Raw genomic sequence first — 10060 nt, forward strand, 5'->3', positions numbered from 1 at the left:
ACCCCTGGGCAAAAGGCCCCAACAGCAGCCAAATAAATCGAAAAACACACAAAAATCAGCACAATCCCATGCCATCCATGCCCTCAATGATGTGTAAATTCAAGACACCCCACAGAAAGACTAGGCCCATGCACCACTCACTACCCCTGGGCATAAAGGATGAAAGCTAGGCAAAATGGATGCAGGCCTGAGAACACTGCCTGTCTTCAAAATGGCCCCTTGCCCCCTAGCACATGGCCAGGGCCTGCCTGTACCAGCACTCAAAATGGCACCCACCCACATGGCCAGTCCCCAACAGCAGCCAAAAAAATCGAAAAACACACAAAAATCAGCACAATCCCATGCCATCCATGCCCTCCATGATGTTGACATTAAAGAGACCCCACAGAAAGACTCAGTCCATGCACCACTCACTACCCCTGGGCAAAAGGCCCCAACAGCAGCCATAAAAATCGAAATACACACAAAAATCAGCACAATCCCAAGCCATCCATGGCCTAAATGATGTTCAAATTCAAGACACCCCACAGAAAGACTAGGCCCATGCACCACTCAATACCCCTGGGCATAAAGGATGAAAGCTAGGCAAAATGGGTGCAGGCCTGAGAACACTGCCTGCCTTCAAAATGGCCCCTTGCCCCCCAGCACATGGCCAGCGCCTGCCTGTACCAGCACTCACAATGGCCCCCACCCACATGGCCAGTCCCCAACAGCAGCCCAAAAAATCAAAAAACACACAAAAATCAGCACAATCCCATGCCATCTATGCCCTCCATGGTGTTTACATTGAGGAGACACCACAGAAAGACTCAGTCCATGCACCACTCACTACACCTGGGCAATAGGCCCCAACAGCAGCCATAAAAATTGAAAAACACACAAAAATCAGCACAATCCCATGCCATCCATGCCCTCCATGATGTTTACATTAAAGAGACCCCACAGAAAGACTCAGTCCATGCACCACTCACTACCCTTGGGCAAAAGGCCCCAACAGCAGCCAAAAAAATCGAAAAACACACAAAAATCTGCACAATCGCATGCCATCCATGCCCTCAATGATGTTTAAATTCAAGACACCCCACAGGAAGACTAGGCCCATGCACCACTCACTACCCCTGGGCATAAAGGATGAAAGCTAGGCAAAATGGGTGCAGGCCTGAGAACACTGCCTGCCTTCAAGATGGCCCCTTGCCTCCCAGCACATGGCCAGGGCCTGCCTGTACCAGCATTCACAATGGCCCCCATCCACATAGCCAGTCCCCAACAGCAGCCAAAAAAATCGAAAAACACACAAAAATCAGCACAATCCCATGCCATCCATGCCCTCAATGATGTTTAAATTCAAGACACCCCACAGAAAGACTAGGCCCATGCACCACTCACTACCCCTGGGCATAAAGGATGAAAGCTAGGCAAAATGGATGCAGGCCTGAGAACACTGCCTGTCTCTAAAATGGCCCCTTGCCCACCAGCACATGGCCAGGGCCTGCCTGTACCAGCACTCAAAATGGCACCCACCCACATGGCCAGTCCCCAACAGCAGCCAAAAAAATCGGAAAACACACAAAAATCAGCACAATCCCATGCCATCCATGCCCTCCATGATGTTGACATTAAAGAGACCCCACAGAAAGACTCAGTCCATGCACCTCTCACTACCCCTGGGCAATAGGCCCCAACAGCAGCCATAAAAATCGAAAAACACACAAAAATCAGCACAATCCCATGCCATCCATGCCCTCCATGATGTTTACAATAAAGAGACCCCACAGAAAGACTCAGTCCATGCACCACTCACTACCCCTGGGCAAAAGGCCCCAACAGCAGTCAAAAAAATCAAAATACACACAAAAAACAGCACATTCCATGCCCTCAATGATGTTTAAATTCAAGACACCCCACAGAAAGACTAGGCCCATGCACCACTCACTACCCCTGGGCATAAAGGATGAAAGCTAGACAAAATGGGTGCAGGCCTGAGAACACTGCCTTCCTTCAAAAAAGCCCCTTGCCCCCCAGCACATGGCCAGGGCCTGCCTGTACCAGCAGTCACAATGGCCCCCATCCACATGGCCAGTCCCCAACAGCAGCCAAAAAAATCAAAAAACACACAAAAGTCACCACAATCCAATAACATCCATGCCCTCCATGATGTTTACATTAAAGAGACCCCACAGAAAGACTCAGTCCATGCACCACTCACTACCTTTGGGCAAAAGGCCCCAACAGCAGCCAAAAAAATCGAAAAACACACAAAAATCAGCACAATCCCATGCGATCCATGCCCTCAATGATGTTTAAATTCAAGACACCCCACAGGAAGACTAGGCCCATGGACCATTCACTACCCCTGGGCATAAAGGAAGAAAGCTAGGCAAAATGGGTGCAGGCATGAGAACACTGCCTGCCTTCAAAATGGCCCCTTGCCCCCCAGCACATGGCCAGGGCCTTCCTGTACCAGCACTCACAATGGCCCCCACCCACATGGCCAGTCCCCAACAGCAGCCCAAAAAATCCAAAAACACACAAAAATCAGCACAATCCCATGCTATCCATGCCCTCCATGGTGTTTACATTGAAGAGACCCCACAGAAAGACTCAGTCCATGCACCACTCACTACCCCTGGGCAAAAGGCCCCAACAGCAGCCAAATAAATCGAAAAACACACAAAAATCAGCACAATCCCATGCCATCCATGCCCTCAATGATGTGTAAATTCAAGACACCCCACAGAAAGACTAGGCCCATGCACCACTCACTAACCCTGGGCATAAAGGATGAAAGCTAGGCAAAATGGATGCAGGCCTGAGAACACTACCTGTCTTCAAAATGGCCCCTTGCCCCCTAGCACATGGCCAGGGCCTGCCTGTACCAGCACTCAAAATGGCACCCACCCACATGGCCAGTCCCCAACAGCAGCCAAAAAAATCGAAAAACACACAAAAATCAGCACAATCCCATGCCATCCATGCCCTCCATGATGTTGACATTAAAGAGACCCCACAGAAAGACTCAGTCCATGCACCACTCACTACCCCTGGGCAATAGGCCCCAACAGCAGCCATACAAATCGAAAAACACACAAAAATCAGCACAATCCCATGCCATCCATGCCCTCCATGATGTTTACAATAAAGAGACCCCACAGAAAGACTCAGTCCATGCACCACTCACTACCCCTGGGCAAAAGGCCCCAACAGCAGCCAAAAAAATCAAAATACACACAAAAAACAGCACATTCCATGCCCTCAATGATGTTTAAATTCAAGACACCCCACAGAAAGACTAGGCCCATGCACCACTCACTACCCCTGGGCATAAAGGATGAAAGCTAGGCAAAATGGGTGCAGGCCTGAGAACACTGCCTGCCTTCAAAAAAGCCCCTTGCCCCCCAGCACATGGCCAGGGCCTGCCTGTACCAGCAGTCACAATGGCCCCCATCCACATGGCCAGTCCCCAACAGCAGCCAAAAAAATCAAAAAACACACAAAAATCACCACAATCCAATAACATCCATGCCCTCCATGATGTTTACATTAAAGAGACCCCACAGAAAGACTCAGTCCATGCACCACTCACTACCTTTGGGCAAAAGGCCCCAACAGCAGCCAAAAAAAAATTGAAAAACACACAAAAATCAGCACAATCCCATGCGATCCATGCCCTCAATGATGTTTACATTCAAGACACCCCACAGGAAGACTAGGCCCATGGACCACTCACTACCCCTGGGCATAAAGGATGAAAGCTAGGCAAAATGGGTGCAGGCCTGAGAACACTGCCTGCCTTCAAAATGGCCCCTTGCTCCCCAGCACATGGCCAGGGCCTGCCTGTACCAGCACTCACAATGGCACCCACCCACATGGCCAGTCCCCAACAGCAGCCCAAAAAATCAAAAAACACACAAAAATCAGCACAATCCCATGCCATCCATGCCCTCCATGGTGTTTACATTGAAGAGACCCCACAGAAAGACTCAGTCCATGCACCACTCACTACCCCTGGGCAAAAGGCCCCAACAGCAGCCAAATAAATCGAAAAACACACAAAAATCAGCACAATCCCATGCCATCCATGCCCTCAATGATGTGTAAATTCAAGACACCCCACAGAAAGACTAGGCCCATGCACCACTCACTACCCCTGGGCATAAAGGATGAAAGCTAGGCAAAATGGATGCAGGCCTGAGAACACTGCCTGTCTTCAAAATGGCCCCTTGCCCCCTAGCACATGGCCAGGGCCTGCCTGTACCAGCACTCAAAATGGCACCCACCCACATGGCGAGTCCCCAACAGCAGCCAAAAAATCGAAAAACACACAAAAATCACCACAATCCAATGCCATCCATACCCTCCATGATGTTTACATTAAAGAGACCCCACAGAAAGGCTCAGTCCATGCACCACTCACTACCTCTGGGCAAAAGGCCCCAACAGCAGCCAAAGAAATTGAAAAACACACAAAAATCAGCACAATCCCATGCCATCCATGCCCTCCATGATGTTGACATTAAAGAGACCCCACAGAAAGACTCAGTCCATGCACCACTCACTACCCCTGGGCAATAGGCCCCAACAGCAGCCATAAAAATCGAAAAACACACAAAAATCAGCACAATCCCATGCCATCCATGCCCTCCATGATGTTTACAATAAAGAGACCCCACAGAAAGACTAGGCCCATGCACCACTCACTACCCCTGGGCATAAAGGATGAAAGCTAGGCAAAATGGGTGCAGGCCTGAGAACACTGCCTGCCTTCAAAATAGCCCCTTGCCTCCCAGCACATGGCCAGGGCCTGCCTGTACCAGCATTCACAATGGCCCCCATCCACATTGCCAGTGCCCAACAGCAGCCAAAAAAATCGAAAAACACACAAAAATCACCACAATCCAATGCCATCCATGCCCTCCATGATGTTTACATTAAAGAGACCCCACAGAAAGACTCAGTCCATGTACCACTCACTACCCCTGGGCAAAAGGCCCCAACAGCAGCCAAAAAAATCGAAAAACACACAAAAATCAGCACAATCCCATGCCATCCATGCCCTCAATGATGTTTAAATTCAAGACACCCCACAGAAAGACTAGGCCCATGCACCACTCACTACCCCTGGGCATAAAGGATGAAAGCTAGGCAAAATGGATGCAGGCCTGAGAACACTGCCTGTCTTCAAAATGGCCCCTTGCCCCCCAGCACATGGCCAGGGCCTGCCTGTACCAGCACTCAAAATGGCACCCACCCACATGGCCAGTCCCCAACAGCAGCCAAAAAAATCGAAAAACACACAAAAATCAGCACAATCCCATGCCGTCCATTCCCTCCATGATGTTGACATTAAAGAGACCCCACAGAAAGACTCAGTCCATGCACCTCTCACTACCCCTGGGCAATAGGCCCCAACAGCAGCCATAAAAATCGAAAAACACACAAAAATCAGCACAATCCCATGCCATCCATGCCCTCCACGATGTTTACAATAAAGAGACCCCACAGAAAGACTCAGTCCATGCACCACTCACTACCCCTGGGCAAAAGGCCCCAACAGCAGCCAAAAAAATCAAAATACACACAAAAAACAGCACATTCCATGCCCTCAATGATGTTTAAATTCAAGACACCCCACAGAAAGACTAGGCCCATGCACCACTCACTACCCCTGGGCATAAAGGATGAAAGCTAGGCAAAATGGGTGCAGGCCTGAGAACACTGCCTGCCTTCAAAAAAGCCCCTTGCCCCCCAGCACATGGCCAGGGCCTGCCTGTACCAGCAGTCACAATGGCCCCCATCCACATGGCCAGTCCCCAACAGCAGCCAAAAAAATCAAAAAACACACCAAATTCACCACAATCCAATAACATCCATGCCCTCCATGATGTTTACATTAAAGAGACCCCACAGAAAGACTTAGTCCATGCACCACTCACTACCTTTGGGCAAAAGGCCCCAACAGCAGCCAAAAAAATCGAAAAACACACAAAAATCAGCACAATCCCATGCGATCCATGCCCATAATGATGTTTAAATTCAAGACACCCCACAGGAAGACTAGGCCCATGGACCACTCACTACCCCTGGGCATAAAGGATGAAAGCTAGGCAAAATGGATGCAGGCCTGAGAACACTGCCTGTCTTCAAAATGGCCCCTTGCCCCCTAGCACATGGCCAGGGCCTGCCTGTACCAGCACTCAAAATGGCACCCACCCACATGGCGAGTCCCCAACAGCAGCCAAAAAATCGAAAAACACACAAAAATCACCACAATCCAATGCCATCCATACCCTCCATGATGTTTACATTAAAGAGACCCCACAGAAAGGCTCAGTCCATGCACCACTCACTACCTCTGGGCAAAAGGCCCCAACAGCAGCCAAATAAATTGAAAAACACACAAAAATCAGCACAATCCCATGCCATCCATGCCCTCCATGATGTTGACATTAAAGAGACCCCACAGAAAGACTCAGTCCATGCACCACTCACTACCCCTGGGCAATAGGCCCCAACAGCAGCCATAAAAATCGAAAAACACACAAAAATCAGCACAATCCCATGCCATCCATGCCCTCCATGATGTTTACAATAAAGAGACCCCACAGAAAGACTAGGCCCATGCACCACTCACTACCCCTGGGCATAAAGGATGAAAGCTAGGCAAAATGGGTGCAGGCCTGAGAACACTGCCTGCCTTCAAAATAGCCCCTTGCCTCCCAGCACATGGCCAGGGCCTGCCTGTACCAGCATTCACAATGGCCCCCATCCACATTGCCAGTGCCCAACAGCAGCCAAAAAAATCGAAAAACACACAAAAATCACCACAATCCAATGCCATCCATGCCCTCCATGATGTTTACATTAAAGAGACCCCACAGAAAGACTCAGTCCATGTACCACTCACTACCCCTGGGCAAAAGGCCCCAACAGCAGCCAAAAAAATCGAAAAACACACAAAAATCAGCACAATCCCATGCCATCCATGCCCTCAATGATGTTTAAATTCAAGACACCCCACAGAAAGACTAGGCCCATGCACCACTCACTACCCCTGGGCATAAAGGATGAAAGCTAGGCAAAATGGATGCAGGCCTGAGAACACTGCCTGTCTTCAAAATGGCCCCTTGCCCCCCAGCACATGGCCAGGGCCTGCCTGTACCAGCACTCAAAATGGCACCCACCCACATGGCCAGTCCCCAACAGCAGCCAAAAAAATCGAAAAACACACAAAAATCAGCACAATCCCATGCCGTCCATTCCCTCCATGATGTTGACATTAAAGAGACCCCACAGAAAGACTCAGTCCATGCACCTCTCACTACCCCTGGGCAATAGGCCCCAACAGCAGCCATAAAAATCGAAAAACACACAAAAATCAGCACAATCCCATGCCATCCATGCCCTCCACGATGTTTACAATAAAGAGACCCCACAGAAAGACTCAGTCCATGCACCACTCACTACCCCTGGGCAAAAGGCCCCAACAGCAGCCAAAAAAATCAAAATACACACAAAAAACAGCACATTCCATGCCCTCAATGATGTTTAAATTCAAGACACCCCACAGAAAGACTAGGCCCATGCACCACTCACTACCCCTGGGCATAAAGGATGAAAGCTAGGCAAAATGGGTGCAGGCCTGAGAACACTGCCTGCCTTCAAAAAAGCCCCTTGCCCCCCAGCACATGGCCAGGGCCTGCCTGTACCAGCAGTCACAATGGCCCCCATCCACATGGCCAGTCCCCAACAGCAGCCAAAAAAATCAAAAAACACACAAAATTCACCACAATCCAATAACATCCATGCCCTCCATGATGTTTACATTAAAGAGACCCCACAGAAAGACTCAGTCCATGCACCACTCACTACCTTTGGGCAAAAGGCCCCAACAGCAGCCAAAAAAATCGAAAAACACACAAAAATCAGCACAATCCCATGCGATCCATGCCCATAATGATGTTTAAATTCAAGACACCCCACAGGAAGACTAGGCCCATGGACCACTCACTACCCCTGGGCATAAAGGATGAAAGCTAGGCAAAATGGGTGCAGGCCTGAGAACACTGTCTGCCTTCAAAATGGCCCCTTGCCCCCCAGCACATGGCCAGGGCCTGCCTGTACCAGCACTCAAAATGGCACCCACCCACATGGCGAGTCCCCAACAGCAGCCAAAAAATCGAAAAACACACAAAAATCACCACAATCCAATGCCATCCATACCCTCCATGATGTTTACATTAAAGAGACCCCACAGAAAGGCTCAGTCCATGCACCACTCACTACCTCTGGGCAAAAGGCCCCAACAGCAGCCAAAGAAATTGTAAAACACACAAAAATCAGCACAATCCCATGCCATCCATGCCCTCCATGATGTTGACATTAAAGAGACCCCACAGAAAGACTCAGTCCATGCACCACTCACTACCCCTGGGCAATAGGCCCCAACAGCAGCCATAAAAATCGAAAAACACACAAAAATCAGCACAATCCCATGCCATCCATGCCCTCCATGATGTTTACAATAAAGAGACCCCACAGAAAGACTAGGCCCATGCACCACTCACTACCCCTGGGCATAAAGGATGAAAGCTAGGCAAAATGGGTGCAGGCCTGAGAACACTGCCTGCCTTCAAAATAGCCCCTTGCCTCCCAGCACATGGCCAGGGCCTGCCTGTACCAGCATTCACAATGGCCCCCATCCACATTGCCAGTGCCCAACAGCAGCCAAAAAAATCGAAAAACACACAAAAATCACCACAATCCAATGCCATCCATGCCCTCCATGATGTTTACATTAAAGAGACCCCACAGAAAGACTCAGTCCATGTACCACTCACTACCCCTGGGCAAAAGGCCCCAACAGCAGCCAAAAAAATCGAAAAACACACAAAAATCAGCACAATCCCATGCCATCCATGCCCTCAATGATGTTTAAATTCAAGACACCCCACAGAAAGACTAGGCCCATGCACCACTCACTACCCCTGGGCATAAAGGATGAAAGCTAGGCAAAATGGATGCAGGCCTGAGAACACTGCCTGTCTTCAAAATGGCCCCTTGCCCCCCAGCACATGGCCAGGGCCTGCCTGTACCAGCACTCAAAATGGCACCCACCCACATGGCCAGTCCCCAACAGCAGCCAAAAAAATCGAAAAACACACAAAAATCAGCACAATCCCATGCCATCCATTCCCTCCATGATGTTGACATTAAAGAGACCCCACAGAAAGACTCAGTCCATGCACCTCTCACTACCCCTGGGCAATAGGCCCCAACAGCAGCCATAAAAATCGAAAAACACACAAAAATCAGCACAATCCCATGCCATCCATGCCCTCCACGATGTTTACAATAAAGAGACCCCACAGAAAGACTCAGTCCATGCACCACTCACTACCCCTGGGCAAAAGGCCCCAACAGCAGCCAAAAAAATCAAAATACACACAAAAAACAGCACATTCCATGCCCTCAATGATGTTTAAATTCAAGACACCCCACAGAAAGACTAGGCCCATGCACCACTCACTACCCCTGGGCATAAAGGATGAAAGCTAGGCAAAATGGGTGCAGGCCTGAGAACACTGCCTGCCTTCAAAAAAGCCCCTTGCCCCCCAGCACATGGCCAGGGCCTGCCTGTACCAGCAGTCACAATGGCCCCCATCCACATGGCCAGTCCCCAACAGCAGCCAAAAAAATCAAAAAACACACAAAATTCACCACAATCCAATAACATCCATGCCCTCCATGATGTTTACATTAAAGAGACCCCACAGAAAGACTCAGTCCATGCACCACTCACTACCTTTGTGCAAAAGGCCCCAACAGCAGCCAAAAAAATCGAAAAACACACAAAAATCAGCACAATCCCATGCGATCCATGCCCTCAATGATGTTTAAATTCAAGACACCCCACAGGAAGACTAGGCCCATGGACCACTCACTACCCCTGGGCATAAAGGATGAAAGCTAGGCAAAATGGGTGCAGGCCTGAGAACACTGTCTGCCTTCAAAATGGCCCCTTGCCCCCCAGCACATGGCCAGGGCCTGCCTGTACCAGCAC

Source organism: Lissotriton vulgaris, chromosome 1_1, assembly GCF_964263255.1.
Source record: "Lissotriton vulgaris chromosome 1_1, aLisVul1.2, whole genome shotgun sequence".
Taxonomy (NCBI): Eukaryota; Metazoa; Chordata; class Amphibia; order Caudata; family Salamandridae; genus Lissotriton; species Lissotriton vulgaris.